Below are 17,030 nucleotides of genomic sequence, written 5' to 3' on the forward strand. Positions count from 1 at the left end.
AGGTGTAACAACCAGGTGACCAGGTACACTCCGGCCAGATTGCAGAATCAGAATTAAAAAGAAAGAGACAGCCTTGAAAGGTGGGAGGATCCTGGAGTGGAGGCGCACAGCCAACAGTCAGAGGCATCAGGGCACCGCATAGACAGGGGACAGTGGGCACAGGCCCTTTGGAGACTTCACTCTGCATCAAGTCTGGGGACTTGACTTTAGTGCTGCCTCCGCCAGGCCTCCACTCAGCATTGCCTGCTTCAAGAACCAGTGCCCATAGCGGTAGCTCTGGGGAGCCTTCCTGACCCGTTCTCCAGTGCAGGAAGCACAGCTTAGAGTAAGCATTGGAGAAACCAAGACCGTCAACCACAGGGGTTTAGGTCATTCAAAGGAAGTAAATGCCTGGTGACAGTGGTCCAACCACCTGGTGATCCTTTGCTATTCTAATAGGAGCCAGCCTCCTCCTGAACCCCTGCCCCCCATATTCTGAGTGTTGTTTGGCCCCAATCCTGAGCTCTGTCTCTCTGTGAATAGAACTCATCCCCATGAAAGAGGCCCCCGTGTACTCCGAATCCTTCACCAGTAGAATCTATCCTTATGCTGGCCACAGATCCGTCCTCTAGGCCCTGGTCCCGAGACAATAGAATCCACTCCTACTGCAAAGGTCACAGGTACTGCTTTGCTACCCTGCTGGGGAGTTTCTGTGTGGCTATGTCTAAAGCACTGTGATAACCATCACCTGGAAACCCATCCCAAAGTTTTACTAGGTGTAAATGTGTAAGAAAAATATGCCATAAAGTCATAAAACTTCTCTGGAAGTTTTGACTCAGTGCCTGCAAAGACGATACCGACTGGGGTTTCATTCCTCACCGTGCATCTCCCCAGTGGCTGTGATACTTGTGTTTGTGCCAAACACCCTAGGAATACATTTTGGAAAGCTATGAGAATGAAATTTGTGTGAGCAAGCTGAGTGGGTGTGATACATGCGTCCACAAACCAGCACATTGAAGGTGCTCAGTTACAGTGAGGAGCTGAATTACTTGCCTTTCTCTAGCTTTGCCAGGTGTGGTCAGATCTTTGGTTTCTAGAACTCAACCCTAGCTCTCCACTCTGGCAGAGCATCTCCCCTAGGCTCCCCAGCTATGAGGTAGAGGTTCCAGGCAAGTTTCTGCCTCCATGATGCTCTGCCTGTGTTGGGGGTGTGGTCACAGGGGGGCCGTGGTCACAGGGGAGCCAACCAAGAGCACCAAGGCCGCCCATTGCCATGGAGATGGGCCCATGGGCCAACCAGGCCCAGGCTGGTCAGTGAATGAATAAACGTGGCCCATTTTTCCGCCTTTGTCCTGAGGCTCCCCGCAGCTTCCTGCTGTCAGCCCCAGCTGTGGGGAAGGCGGAATGTGCCTGAGTGATATCGCCGGGCCGCCGCCGGGCAGCGCCAAGCCTGGCCTGGCTACCCCACGCCAAGATTCATGCCCGGCAAACAAGCCACACTTTGTTCCTGTGGGAAAGTCCGGCCTCTCAGGAAAGAGCCTCTCTCGGCGGCTGGGCCCTGGGCTGGGGACGCGTAAGTTGAACAAAACCTCATCCGCTGGCTAAGATTCATGGGCCCAAGGTCCACCTCCGCCCCGGAGAGGAGAGGACGGGTCTGCCCAGGGGCTGGAACTCCGGGCAATCCCTTTGTCCCCCTCCTCCGGAAGCCCCTGCTGGAAGGTCTCCCTCACCTGACCCTTGATGGTTCTTGCGCTGCCTCTGACTGAAAGGGAGAAGCAATGTAGGAAACAGGTGGTCCTTAGGCTAGATAACAGCGTGAACAGAACATAGCAGGTATACTGAGGATCCACAGGGATGGCAGGCAGCTCCTGCCCCTGGAGCTAGGGCCTGAGGTACTGGCCTCCACTCCAACCTACTCTAGTGCTGGGCCTGACCCAGTCCTGACTCTACCACTCAGAAGGGCGCCTGGCCTCACTGTGGCCTCCTGTCAATCTCCCACATGCTGAGTCCACTGCCTTGGTGGGGAGGGGCATCTAGATCATCAATATCAGCAGTAAGGAGTGGCTGCTGAGCTCTAGTCACTTGCAAGGCTCCCAGCCTCCCAGCCAGGGGCCTCCTGTGGCTCACCTCTTGGAGCAGTCCTCAGAGGATTCCTGAGCACAGGTGTGCACAGGAGAGACTGATGGCGGAAAGGTTATGTGGATATTTCTCTGTAATATTAAGAGTCATACGGTCATTATGCTTTCCTCTCTGGAGTGCCATTACACATATTCCATAACAAATTACTTAAAGACTGTTTGGGGCTGGGTGGAGGTGGCACACTCCTTTAATCCCAGCACTTAGGAGATAAGAGACAGGAGGATCTCTGTGAGTTTGAGACCAGCTTGGTCTACAGAGAGAGTTCTGGGGCTACACAGAACTGAAAAACCAAACCAAACCTGTCTTGAAAAATCAAAACCAAACCAAACGGAAAACCACACACAAACAAAACAAAACAAGACCACAATGCCTACCTATAGACAACGTTTCATTCCCAGGCTACCTGCAGTAACAGAGTAACATGCCTGTAACCCAAGAAATATAGAAACATCAAGTGAGAAAACTTAGACTTTCAGGGTCAAAACACTTATCCAAATTCACAAGCTCTCACCTATTGCTGGACCTTGGTCCCTCTGGAAGCAAAGACTGAAACAAGGGGTCAAGGATAAGCAGCAGCAGAGAGGTGGGGAGCAAGCCAAGGAAGAGAATGGACCCGCATGAAGCAGGTTACAGCATAGTGGTCAGGGGACTCCAGAGACACAGTGGGCAGATACAGAGATGCAGGAAAGGGTGTTTCTTGGGAGCAGTGGCTCTTGTGATCACAGAGACTGAGAAGTCCCATGAGAGGCTGCCTGAATGCTGGAAAGCCTAGGTATTAGCCAGTGGCCCTGTGTGAGCCCTGAGCTCTAGCATCTCTGTACATCATAGAGCACATGAGCACCCAAGGGTAACCGGTGTGAGCACTGAAGTCCAAAGGCCAGAAAACCTGGAGTTACAGTGTCTATGAGCAGGAAAGACTCTGCTCTAGGATGGCCTACTTCCCTGATAGTTTCAGGGCCTTTGCTGATCGATTGGTACCTTTGCTGATCGATTGGTGCTGTCTGTCTTGAGCAGAGATGCTCCCACCCACATACTCACATGTCACTCTCTCCTGGAATCATGATCACAGGCCATACAGAAATGTCTTTAGCAACTGTGTGGCTATCCTAACTTAATCCTACTGAGCTGACATCTACATTTAAATATCACATAGCATGAGGAACTCCTACAGGCAATTACCACAGAGTAGTTCTGTCTGATTGTGCCTGACTAGCCCCAATTACCTTGTGGCTACTGAGCAAAAATCCCAGCATAGCATCGAAGAATATCTAGACCACATTGTTTGCAGATGGTTCCATCAATTCTGGCACATGCATGCTCTAGAGACGAAAGGGGGGGAGGGAGGGAGGGAGGGAAGGGGAGAGAGAGAGAGAGAGAGAGAGAGAGAGAGAGAGAGAGAGAGAATGCTCTATGTCAGTCAGGCCTTTCAAGTTACAGACACACTGTGCATCCTTCCTTCCCTGTCTTTGTCCTTGCCCATCCCCCAGGCCCTAGCTCTCTCAAGCTCCTCCATCATGTCTGAGGAAGAAGTGGCCCTGGAAAGGCAAGTAGTAAAGGAAAGTAGCTTACAGCAATTTCACACAGGGGATTTTAGAAACTGATCAAATTGAAGGCTTCTGAAATTACTCACTTATCCCTTCTTGGCCTCAAGGTGGCATCTTATAAATTGAGTTAATGGCAATATTCTCCCACCATGAGGAATAAAGGCAACCAATTCTGTTTTATAATCCAAAAGGTATGTTTTAATTTTCTCTTTCTTCAGCAGTCACGGTAAAGCAGACACTTGTTAAGCCCGAGCCAGTATCCCCAATCCCATCTCATGTGTTAAGGGGATCTAGACACTGCTTCCACATAGGCAAACAGGATGGGCAGTTGAAGCCTGAGACTACTAGGGTCAGCTGTGACCAGGGACATGGCTGCACCATGATTATTGAGTACCTGTCACGTGCCTGCCGCAGGGATGAATCACAAGGACATGGAGGTGAGGGAGCACCAGCCCTCAGCCTTTGAGGGGCAGTTGAAACTATAGACAATTCTGTACCTGTGTTAAATGGGGACAACCCCAGTGACAGCCACCAGGTTCTCCTCCTCTAGGGCTCCAGTTAGGAACTCTCCCTGATTCCTTTCAAACCCCATCAAGGACCCCAAAGAGAAAAGCCTGGGCCAGTTCCTGAGAACTTCTATATTCTGAGGATCCACAGGGGCACTTGAGTATGCTGTGGAGACAGCCATCAAAATCTCAAAGTTATTTAAAAGTTAGCATTCTGCTATGTGACTCTAAGATCTCTGGTCACAGCAGGGGGCAGTGGAAAATGTCCTCAGACCAGGGCCATGGCATTACTGCCAGTCTCTTACTTGGTGTGTGTGTGTGTGTGTGTGTGTGTGTGTGTGTGTGTGTGTGTGTGTGAATAATACCTTGTTAAGGGGGATCCTTGGATTGTGGCAGATCTGAGCACAGGGCCTGCAGAACAGTGAGTTTGGACAAGAGAATCCATTTGAGGAGGCAAAAGGGACTGAGCAATAGCTATCCTAGACACTACTTAGGAACAAGTTCATGATATAAGAAATCTGAGAGCTGTCACATTCCTCAAGGGCCCCGGGGAAGATGCACAAGGCAACAATGGATATCCTAACCTTAGCAAAGGAGCTTGGGCTGTGTCAAGGCAAATGGGCCCCTGTGCTTTGTCATTAAGGGACGAATCTGACAGAGCCACAGTACACGTCCACGGCACAGACTGAGGCCTCCAGGATGGAGTGATTCCTCACATCCATGTCCCAAGTCCTCACAAACCATGGCATCCCTGAGTTAGCACCTACATGGCTCAGGGCTTCTGTTGGCACCAAACGTTGACTTCCATACACTCCCCCCTCCTTTGGGGTAGATGTACTCTCTAGCCCAACAGCACTGTCCCCTGGGCATCCTGAGCAGGTGCGGGGAAAGGCTGCCAACTGACCCAACCCCTTCCAAAGTGTCACTGTTATAATTCAGGAGCAAGCTTGTACGAGTCCTGATTTATCAGCACCTAGCAGTGGTCACCAAACCTGGCTACCTGTTAGAACAGTCAGATGAACTGTAGAAAACTCCCACACAGAGTTCTCACCCTCAGAGAGGCTAGACTATTGGCCTTACTAGCCTGGGAATCAGGATTTTTAAAAATGGTCCCTGGGGACCTCTAATGCTTGCCTAACATTGTAAGTGTCCAAGATAGCTGTCTCCTTTGGCACGTGTGTGGTACACATGTATGTGTGTTTATAAGTGTGAAGTTGCACGTACGGGTATGGGTGCATGGGCACGTGTGCATGAGTATTTGTGAAGGCCAAAGGTTGGCTTTGGGTGACTTCCTCAGTCACTGCCCATTTATTTATGTGTGAATATTGATAGGGTGCATGTATGCAATACCTCACAGATCATGGCTTTGAAGAGCCGTTTCCCTCCTCTACCATGTGTGTCCCTAGGAGCAAACTCAGGTCGTCAGGCTTAGCAACAAGCGCCTTTACTCTTTGAGCCATCTAACTGACCTGTTTCCTTTTTATCACTAGGCAGCAACATTCCACATGCCTGCTCAGTAGCCTGGATCTCAGAGTGAAGTGATGTGACAGGGAGAAGCTGTCACACTGCAAATAAGACGTGAGTGACAAAGAATCCACTGGGTTGCAAGGTGTTAAGATGGAGGGGCTGTTTGTTACCTCAGCGCAACTCAGCTTGCTGACTGACACTGCTGGTGGTAACACGCATGCTACAAATGACTAAGCTGCACATTCAGGCTGTGTATTCGAGCTACCCGTCTGTGTTGGCATCATTCCTCCTGCGTCTTACTTTTCCCTTCGGAAGTGTTTAGGCATGTTTTAAGTTTGACCTTTGCGCATGAGCTCCCCCTTCCGCTCTGGCTGGCAGGGCCCATCGGAAGCTGTGAGTGCATCCATTTTTGCTCAGGCAAGATGAGCAGCTGCCTTTCCTGGAGGAGACACCTAACCTTTAAACCATCCTCTCAGAACTTGGGTGCACAACGGAAATGCTCTGGGGGACGTGACTTGAACATTCGTGCGTGTTATTTTTGGTCTATGCTTAACACACACATGCTCTGGGTCACCCACCTGGAGGCAAAACAGCTCAGTCAAAATGTCAAAGAGACAGCATCCACGAGATCTTTCTAGACCCATTCTGGGGACAACTGGCAGCAGAAACATGCGTGTCCAACCTCAGAAGAGGTGTTCAGGGATGGCTGGAATCCATCTTCTTATGCGTTCACAATCTGGATTTCCTGTCTTGACCCCGATGAAAAACATCTTCTATCAACCATCACCATGCCTGTGACCCCCTGCTGTCCTTGCCTCCAGAAACCCTCCTCCAGAGTGCTAAGATGATGCTGTACCAAGAGGGATCCATGAGGAGGAGTAGAACATTCTGATGCCTTGGAAATAGAAATGTGAGAGGACCCCAGATGTGAGGATACAAAGGGTGGGGCTATGACACAAAGGTGAGCCTGCAAAGTTAGCAGGCATGGTTCCTCTGGACTCAGGCAAAAACGAGGCTGTAAGTGGATGAGTGGACACTGCAGACCTTCTCAGGGCTGTGCACAGATGTGACTGGCTTCGGGACACCTGTGGTAACACCCTGTGGTACTGATTCCTTTGAATGAGGAGCATAGTTTTCCTAGGGAAAACCCTAGGCACAATGACAGATGTGTGACAGCCCTAGCTCCATTTTGGTGTTCAAGTCTCACATCATCCTCTCAAGACTCCCCTTTATCCAGAAATAGGGAATGAAACCATGAGCTCAACATATAACTTTTTAAAAGTGACTTTAAAAAAAATGAGCTGTAAGCAAGGACCTTAGGAATAGAAATCAGGTGGTAAGGTGGGGTGGAGGGAGAGTTCAAAAGTGACAAGAGGTGATTAAAGGGCTAGGCTCAACATTTTATGCCTTCTCCATGCCAGAGGGGCCAAGCACGCTCAGTACAGTTATACTTAACTGTACTAAGCTGGTGCTGACTTAACAAGCACTGGGAGGACTGAGTCTCTCACAAGCTCATATGTGGTGGACTTCCAATGTTCACAAGGTGAAGCGCCTGAGTGAGGACTTTGGGGCCTTTAAAAATACCTGACACAGAGTGCCCATTACATGCAAGGTCATCTACACACCAGCAAAAGGAGAGGTGGCCCAGTAGGTGCCTAGGTATTAGGCCTGAACATGTGCCTTACAGAGACAATACCTCCATGACCATCAGATCTATATAGGGAGGTTCGACCTCAGTATAGGACAGGAGAAGCCAGTCAGAACCATAACCCAGACAAAGGGCAGATACCAGACACAAAACATGTGCTATAGGGCACATTCACTTTTAGATAGTGTACCTCAGCATTCAAGTTGATGGAGACCTTCCTTCTCCTGCTCTAAGGGTCTCCAGATGCCTAGGCCCTCCTGACTTCTCTCCTTTGGTTCTCCATGAAAGGCTGTACCACTCTGCTGTGGGAACCCATTTCCTTCTGCACCTCATTGCTCTCATCCAAACAATGAAAGGCTCATTCTAGAAAAACTTCACAATCTCATTGGCGTTTATATTGAGAAGTTTCTCAGACTCCACTGGGAGACATGAGGGCCCTTCCTGATGATGCAGGGTGGAGCTGAGTCTTCTTTGGGTTTCAGAAGGATTCCTGAGGTTGACCCTTCCTGCAGACCTCAATCAGAGGTGTCTCAGTGGGTGCCTCTGTGAGCATTTTCTGAAGCTTTCGTGTTTTTTACTGGTGCCTAAGAACTGTGTGTGTCTTATGGTGCTCTGGGGTTCTTAGAGATTGCTATTGTCAAACTAAGGCATTTGGCATGTCCACCGTACACGGATGTTTTAGTGACTGTGGTACGGCCCATTTCATAACTAGAAAGGGGGCTTTGGAGTGGTAATCAGGGACTTGGGGATGTGACAGTCTGTACCCTGCTTGCTGCGCAAGCATGAGGACCCAATTCTGGCTTGCCAGCACCCACTGTAAGAGCTGGGCATAGCAGCACATGCCTGTAATCCAGGCCCGGGAGAGCAGAGAGAAGAGAGCACCTGGGGCTCATCGGCCATCAGGCCAGATCAGCAAACTCCACTTTAGTGAGAGATCCTGTCTCACAAAATCAAGGACAGAGTGACTGAGGATGACCTCAGACATTGACTGCCGACCTCCGCACATGCACATGCAGGCACGTGTACTTATATACACACATGGGCACACACACAAACAAGCACAACATAGAGCGGGGATTTGGAATGTGGCTAACAGACACCACCTCCTAGGAAAATCTTATGGATCGAGGTATGAAGAACACTGGGCCCCTGCTGAGGCCGTTTCTGCCCACCCACGCTCCACAAAGGATACCCAAGTCTGTCAATTTGAATGAGGCTCCATTTCTTTATACCTTAAGTAGCAATCATGGCTTCAGTTAACCTCTGGAGCCTGAGGCAGAGTTCTCAATCTCCGGCCTTCCAGTGAGGATTCCAGGCCCTGTGCCTCCTGGACCTGGCAGGGGTGGGGGCAGGCCAGCCCAGTCCACCTCGTAAATCACAGGCCAGGAAATGCAGGGTGGGTGCCCCGGAGCCGTTGGGCACCGCATTAGCTGCTTCATCGGTACCCCACAAGCGAGCTTTGTGCAGCCCAGGGCAGGGGAGAGGGTGGGCGGTTACTAGAAGGCAAACTTGGGCCAGCGTGCCCCCAGGGTCTCCAGCTCCCCAAGTCTCCTCACACAGGGGCCAGAAACGCGGCTTTTTTATTTTTCAGAAGGTGGGGGACATTTGGCTCTGAGTTTAAGGGCACACAAAAGGCCCTCGAAAGGGAGACAGAAATCTATTACCCGCCTGGCCAGAAATTGCCCTGGGGGAAGCTGGGTTAGGGCCAAGGGCGAGAAGCCATCCCAGGGGGACCTCCGAGAGGCCTCTTCAAGGGGAGCAGGACCCACAGGCTGTAGGAAAGCCTTACAAGGGGATGTGTTCTCTTCAGGAAGTCTCAGGATAGCGAGTTTCACTTCAGGTTCTGACGGTGGGAGGACCAAAGGGTGAGTGAACAGACGGAGATAGAATGAGGCATCCGTGTCAGTACTTGGGTGCGTGGGCTGTAAACCACATGCAGGGTTCAGGTAAGATACGCCTACCAGAGAGGGTGCCCTTGCTTCAACTGTGCTAGAAAGCTACTTTCTGCTACCCCAAACAAGGGCTCTTTGAGAGAGCAGGAAGCCCCCGCCAAAATGCCAATAATAACTTTGCCGGAGAGAGAAACAGGGTTGGGCATGGAGGATGAGCAAAGGTTCAGACCAGGAAGTGAGGTTGACCACATCGGCTCTCTGATTATCGTCCGGGCTCAGGGATGTAGGGAGGGCTGATACCAGTGGCCAGCCTGCTTCTGTATTTTATCCTGGGTAGACTTAGGAAGTCCTGGGTGGTGGTGGTACTGCAGCTAAGGGTTACAATGTTGGAAGGAAGAAGGAGGTGTGGCTTAAGATGGGAGGGGCCTGAAGAGCCCAGTAACTCCTAGAGTGCCTGCCATTAGAACTCACTCACCCATGCTGCCTCCGAGTCTCTGTGTGACCCTCATCTCCATCCCTACTGCGTCCCTCCTATCTAAACTCAGCAGCCATCAGGGTAGGTAAGCAGGACAGACAGGTGTCCAGGCTGGTTCCTTTCAATGCAAGCAAGGGCCATCTTTTCTCTCCTATTTCACACACAGTTCCGCGGTCGACTCAGCCAGAACAAATGCTCAATTAAATACATTTAAAGGCAATGAAGTGTAATTTCTCCTCCGGAAATAACCGGGGAACAGAGCCAGAGCTCTAGCCAGCTTTCAGGGCCCCAGGATTGTGACCAGAGAGTTTTGCAGAGAAGATAGTAGGCCTGGGCTTGGTCCTGGCACAAACACACCCAGGACGTTCCTACAGAGTACCAGGGTTGTTCCACAGGCAGGAAGCACAGGCTGACACCCAGCAGTGGCAGAATTGAAGTCCCTTAGTCTGCCTGGAGTGGCTAAGAGGAGAAGGACAAGAAGATGGAGGGTCAGCTCAGAAAGCTGAGGGGAAAGTATCTCAGGGGCTGTGTTCCCTTCAGGTAATGCTGAAGAGAGACTGAGCTCTGGACCAGACATGACAAGTCAAACTCCTAGTTCATCCTTCACAAGTTATCTGACATTGACTAAAGGATTGGCCTCTTCAGTCTCAGTTTTTTATCTGTAAGAGAGAAAGGAGTGATGGTTTGGTACCTGCTTCTCAGGTGGGCAGAAGACTGCCTGGAGGATACTGCAGGGAAGACTTGAAGCATAGTGGGTGGTTACCATCAGTGTCTAAGGAAGACATGATTTAAAAACCACACAGATTCCAGTACCTAGAGCACGCAGACTCTGTCATGAGTTCCCCAAGCATTTGCTCATTTATTCAAGAGGCAGCTGGGACGGAGGTACAATGGATACTGGCAAACCATTCAACAACACAGGGGACTCGACAGGGGACCACAGTCACAATGCACTGGAGTTATGGTAGGACAAGGATCCATGCAGAAGAGGGCCAGCTCTGTGGGTGTGGCAGCAGGATGAGGTCCAGAGGGTACCTGGGAGTGTAGCAGGCAGCGGGCATGGCTTGGAGTGGCTCTCATTGTACTCCAGCCACCATGGCATGTCCCTCCTCAGTAAGGGATGCCAGTGATGTTAGTTCATAGGCTGCCTTTGCACTCATGGTTAGACAACCAGAGGAGGGGCAGAAAGGGATGGCAGCCTTCACCCGAGTGCACTATGGAGGGGGAGGGGGAAAAACACAGAACTTATAACAAGTGCAGCCTCCACATTCCAGTGAGGGGCAATGCTTTGTATGCCCAATCATGTCAACAGTGGCCACTAAAGGTGGAGTTTGCTCATCTGGAACATGAACTAAACAGCCTTACTCTCCCAAAGAAGCATGGTATCTTCCGCTGCAAGGGTCCGTGACAAAATGCTCGCAGGTGACTGAGCGTAGGACCCAAAGTACTTTACGTGGCGAGAAGCAAGAGGCAGGAGGCAGGGTCAGAAGCCTCAAAGTCTTACAAGAGTCAGCTCCATCAGGCCCCTGTGACACCTCTGAGCCCCCTACCCCCTACCTTGTCCCCCAGCCTCCTCCAAGACTATTTATTTTAGATGTTTTCTGATCCAGTCATTCAATTAGCAAGTCAGCAGTTGCCTCCTCTACCCCCTACCACCAGCAGCAAGATGCAGGGAGGGTCAGGCACGTCCACAGACTGGCACTGCTGTTTTACGCTGTGCTGGTTTCTGCCTTCACCTGGTGTCGCCTCGTGGGTCATTTGTGTTTTACTCATTTCTCTCATTTGAGCTTCCTCAATGAGTGCAGGGGGTGTGGGGTGCAGTCACAGCCGGGGCTCTTCTGCACTCTGATTGTATGTTGATGTCTTCCTATGGACCCATCAGTGAATGTGTCTGACTGTAGCTGGAGTTTCAGAAATGTGAAGAAGGGCGTCTTGGGTTCACCATGGTAAAGCTGAACCAGAGCCAGCAGGGTAGAGGAGAGGGATTGGCAGGGCACAGCCGTAAAAAGACGAGGAGGATAGAGAGGTTCAGTAGAGGCAGATGCAAGGTGGCTGAGACCAGTAATCACTTGCAAAGGCAAGACTGGGCTCTGCACTGACAGCTTAGAGAGGCCAGTGCTCACCACGGACCTCTTGACGACAAGATGCTCACACAGGTATTTTGAGAGCAAAACCCACTTCTAGGACAAGTAGATCAAATCACATGGTCTGTCATGTTGCTATCTCTTCCTGGGCATGTCTCAGCTTCTGTGCTAGGCTGTGAGGTAGGGGCACAGGGGCTAAGCACAGGGGAAGGTGAGGGTTAATGGTGACCCTAGAGGTGGCTGACTGGATATAAGTCCCATCCTTACTACTAATGGTTGTGAACTGGGGGAAGATTTCTCTGCACCCCTGGGGCTCACAAGCACTGCTGCTTTTATGAGTGGACAAGATTGTCTGTAAGCCAGAAGGTACATGATGCCTGTGAAGTCTTATTAACTGGTACATGTTTACTGCCTGCCTCCCCCACCCCACCCTGCTTCATCTCTCTCTCCTTCCTCCTTCCCCCTCCCTTCCTCTTTCTCTCCCCTCACACTCTCCCTTCATCCTCCTTCATTTCCCTCCCTCCCTGTTTTTTGCAGTACTGGGGGATTGAACCCGGGACCTCCTTCTCTCCCATGCTATGCCACCGAGCTCTATTCCAAGCTACCAAATGCTTTTTCATGAATGGATTATCTGTGACGTTTGGGGCTCAGGGGAATAGTAAGTGTTCTCAACCTATGGGCCACTTCTTTCAGTGTAAAAATGAAATGCAGGAAGTTAATTCTAACTCTCTTCCCAGGCTCCTGTGAGAGTCCACAGTACGCAAGCCAGCCTGCCTTGCTCAGTAACATCTGTCTAAATGCCTGACAGTCTCTTTCCAACCCCTGCCCTGCCTTGCTCCCTTAGCACAGGAAGAAACTGAGATCCAACATCATCACATACCAGGTGAGCGGCTGTCTTACCAAAACACACTACACTACAAGGTTTTAAAGCCATCCTGAGGATATATGTGCCAAGGGTGAGATCAGACTCACATTCTGAGTCCTCCCTCTGTTCCACATACCATAGCCAGTAAGTACTTGGGCTGCCTGGCAAACCTCTGTCACTGAAGCCAGATGCAGAGGACATAGGTGTGGTGGGGGGACCCATCTCTCACCCTGTCAGAAATGACCAGGTAGATGATAACCAGTCACACAGTTACCCCTTCTCCCTCAGCATCTCAAATACCAGTTGATTGATCTGTAAGCCAAGGCTAAGAGAGCTAATCAACATAGAGGGAGCAGAGAGGGACAGGAGAGTTGCAGTAGAGAACACGAAACAAAGCTATAACAGTCTAGAGGTGGATCTGTGCTGGGGGGAGCCTAGGATGGAGCTTCCCCTGGGTTCCCAATTCTCTATTTCATTTCACTAACTCTTGGGTGACCCTGCCCAGTTGTGGTAACATTAAAAATGAGTGGCTAATATTTCCCTCCTCCCACATAGTACACAAACGACAAGACAGACCCGGTGAGATTTCTTGGCAGTCAGGAGAGTCCTCAACACCAAGAGAGAGCATGGAGACATAGCCTCTGCTGTCATGGGAACAGACTTCTCCATGCCTTTGGTTTTGCTGGGGCCTCCACTTTCCCATGCTGTCCAAAAGCTGTCATGGTGCCTGCAGCTACAGTCAGCGTACAGGGTCAGTGCTCTGGGTCCAGAGCAAAGCAGAGGCAGGTGGTAGGCCGGAAGGAGCCAATGGAAGATCTAGGGGAAACTGGTGCATTCCTGGCCCCACAGTGACCTCTGAGATAATGGAAAGGAGCAACAAATCAGTGTTCCCATACACACAGGAAGGCAGCATTCTGACACTGTGCCCTGTCACTTCAAGTTTCCATGCGTCAACCCCCTGTCTACATGCCCAATGCCCAACGTCAGGGTACGGCTTCCTCTTCTACGACCTGGTTCAAATGACACCTCAGCTGGGGAGCCGCCCTTCACTCTTCGACAAAGACAGTTGCTCCATTTCCAAGGTCCTGAAGCGTTGTCCGGCCTGATTCTAGTTTCCTGTTGATTTTTTTCTATATGCGTCACTTTCTTTCCTTAGGCAAATCATCAGACTTCAGCATGCCCAGCTTGGAGCACTTCTTAGTTTTGCAGTAAAAACATGGACTAGTAATCAAGTTGAACGTGATGAGATACGAACTGTGACTGTCCCTAACGTTCCTGTTGGTGGCAACGGGTTTTCTATCACTTGCAAACAATGCTGTACGTTTTCATACCTGCGGTTGTTTAAAAATAGATGCAGTACTGCCCAGACTCAAAATCCAAGGCTGATTTAATTTTGTTGAAGCATTATTAAGAAACCATGAACATAAAAGACCTTCAATTCAGATCCAAGCTTGCAGCTCCTGCGTTGGCATCTTGGGTATATTACACCAAAGACTGTTTGGAAGCAGAGTTTACAGTCCACTCCTCAGTGGAGAGGCATTTGTGGGCATGGGCTATGAAACCTGTCTTCATTTCAATGGCTTGTAAAATACAATCTCCATGCAAATAGGAAAGGGAGCATCTCAGAGTGTGGACTCAGAGGACTGTTAGAGCATCAGCCCGTGTGGCTAGCGTTTGGGAGACTGGACAGTGTTCAAGGACACTTAAGGAATTTTAGTATCACAAAGGAAGCCTGATGTGCTGTGTTGAGACAATTTGGTGTCCAGGCAAGCAAACAAGCTGTCTCCAAGAAAGAGCTGGTCTGAGCTGCCCAGTGACTTTGCAGCTGCTCTGTTCCCAGAAATCTGAACTTGTTGGAGAAGACTCACCGTCGGCTTGTCTGTTAAAGTCTCATCTAGCCAAGTGCTCTTAACGCTTTAAATATCTGGAGGGAAAAATGCAAATTCGTAAGCCTTAGTTATAAGATCTTGGTAACATTTTAAAATTCTCCCTTTGATAATGTTTGTAAGTACATGTGTGTGTAGACCAGAGGGTAACTTCCAGAATTTAGTTGTCTCTTTCTCTGATGGGCCACAGCCATCATATTCAGATCCTCAAGTTTATGGGCACACATCTTTACATAATGAGTGACCTCACCAACTCTGTAATGAAGGTTTTTCTTCTATTATCTGTTTATTTTTGTTATGCATATAAGCGTTTTGTCTATATGCATTTAGGTGTACTGTGTATGTGTATGGTGCCCACGGAGGTAAGAAGGAGGAGTCAGGTCCCCTGAAACTGTAGTTACAGATAGTTGTGAACTAGTGTGTGGGTGCTGGGAACTGAACCCAGATCCTTTGCAAGAGCGATAAGTGCTTTTAACCAACGAGGCCTCTGTACAGCCCCCTTTGATGATAGAGTTTTAGTGGAGGATTCAGTCTGCCTCTGTGCAGTGATTAGTACCAACTCTGAGCTGTAAAGGGTGGAGGGGACATTCTGACAACTGGAGAAAAGCTACAAAAAGCAAAACAGACAAGACAGCGGGACCTCCTTTCATCCCAGCACTTGAGAGGCAGAGGCATGAATATCTCTTTGAGTTCAAGGCCTGCCTGGTCTACATGAGTTCTAGGCCAGTGAGGGATATTGGGTGAGATGATTGAAAAAATAGGACGTCTGTATCATACATACTCCATTCCCAAGACTCAGAGATCATCACGGGAGAGTGGGTTGGAAAGACTATGAGAGCCAGAGGTTGGGCAGGACCATCTTTCCGATGTGAAAGGACTCATTGTGGTTGTGGGTTCCCACACAAAATCAAGCCAGTCAACATTCCAGCACAGAATGGGAAGGTTTATGAGCCCCTACCCCCTGACTGAGAATCTGTGGGATAGTAAATATATTCTGCTAGAGAAAGATCCCGATTTTGATAGGTTGAACGTACTTCAGTGGTTGGCCCCAAAGTTCATGAACAGCATACTTGGAGTCAATGGGTTATTAAAAAGTAAAGATGCCATGCAATTGGGGAGGCCAAGGAGGTGGGAGAAAAAATGGGAGGAGCTAAGGAGGCAAAGTTGAGGGACTGTGAATGAGAACTCCGGGAAGGAAGTTGTGCCCGAAGAGACTGACTGACTGAAACTGCAGTGAGGGGATTGGAGTGTTGCAGGCCCAGCAGCTAATCCCCTTATCTTGGGCCAGTGCTAGCCCTCAGGAATAGTCATTGGTTGTCTATCTCTGTGTCTGAACTAACATTATGTGACTAGGAGAGGGGAAGCTTTAGAAACCTATTAACCTAGCAGTCCATGAGCTTCTATCAACCCCCAAACTAAGAAGATCTCAAGTAAAATCTTAGGCCTCTAGAAAAGTTTTCCCCATCTTGTTGCAATGGTCTCCAAGATGCGCCCACCGATGTATTTTAAACTTGCCTTGATTTATGACTTTCTTACTATGTAAAACTATAAAACTTCACAGAACTGCTTCCAGCTGGACCATGGAATTTGGAGTAACCTAAATCTGTGTTTCCAGTTCATGTCTCTCAAAATGGCCTCAGAATAAATTATGCCTTATTTCCTTTAAAACTGGAGATGTGGCTTTTGCATAGACAATGGGATCAAAATACATGGTGTTAAAGGCTCAAGGAATTAATAAAGTATTTTCTTTAAATTAAAGTGGTGCCAGTGAGACAGTTCACTGGGAAAGGTGCTTGCCACCAAGCCAGGCAAGCTCATGTATGCGCAGCATCCAGAAGTCAACCTTGGGGCTCATTCCTTCCCTTTTAAAGATTGTGGTGTTTTATTTATTTGCCTGTCTCTGTGTGTGAGTGATCATGAGTGTGCCGCAGTGTAGGTGTGACAGTCAGAGGACAACCGCTAGGTGCTGGTCCTCTCTGAATGCACAAAGGTCGGTACACACACACACACACACACACACACACACACACACACACTGTTCTGAAGACAGTTTCCATGTAGCTCATCCTGTGGAGAGCTGGGTTCCAGGCCCATGCCTCCATAATACGTCTCGGGTTCCTGTGTTTGAATGGGAGAGGAATGTGGTGAGAGAAGCTGTCAGTATTGGAAGTTGAAAAGTCTAAATGGTCAGAAAGGGTTATTCAGTCATCTGATTTTGTCTCCTAACATCCAATGAGTAAAAATCTCTCAAAGTAACCAGCTTGAAGTCCCTGATGGAAGAAGCAGGCAGTTGGGCCAGGAGCCCAGGAGACTCTGAAGGCAGCATTTCTTCCTATAACTACCAGAGGAGCAACCTGGTGTGTAGCACAGCTCACAGCAAAAATCTTAGTCTGAGGGAAAATGGAAGGTGGGCTGGGGTTTCCATTTCTCTACTCTGAATCTGGAGCCAAGGGCTTGGTTTTGGAATAGCGGAATGATAGTTACTACGGCTTTAGTGAAATGTTTCTAAAAGAAAAAAATTATCTGTCTCTCAAGAGATACAGAC

The 17,030-nt window shown here is 49.4% G+C and overlaps 1 long non-coding RNA gene across 1 annotated transcript; it reads left to right on the forward strand.

Moving 5' to 3' along the window:
• Window positions 1-1,241: 1,241 nt before the first annotated feature.
• LOC108350745 (uncharacterized) lies at window positions 1,242-16,153 on the forward strand. Its single transcript, XR_001837672.3, has 2 exons — window positions 1,242-1,552; window positions 5,659-16,153. It is a non-coding gene; the product is annotated as an uncharacterized LOC108350745 (long non-coding RNA).
• Window positions 16,154-17,030: the final 877 nt, after the last annotated feature.

Source organism: Rattus norvegicus, chromosome 4 (assembly GCF_036323735.1).
Source record: "Rattus norvegicus strain BN/NHsdMcwi chromosome 4, GRCr8, whole genome shotgun sequence".
NCBI lineage: Eukaryota > Metazoa > Chordata > Mammalia > Rodentia > Muridae > Rattus > Rattus norvegicus.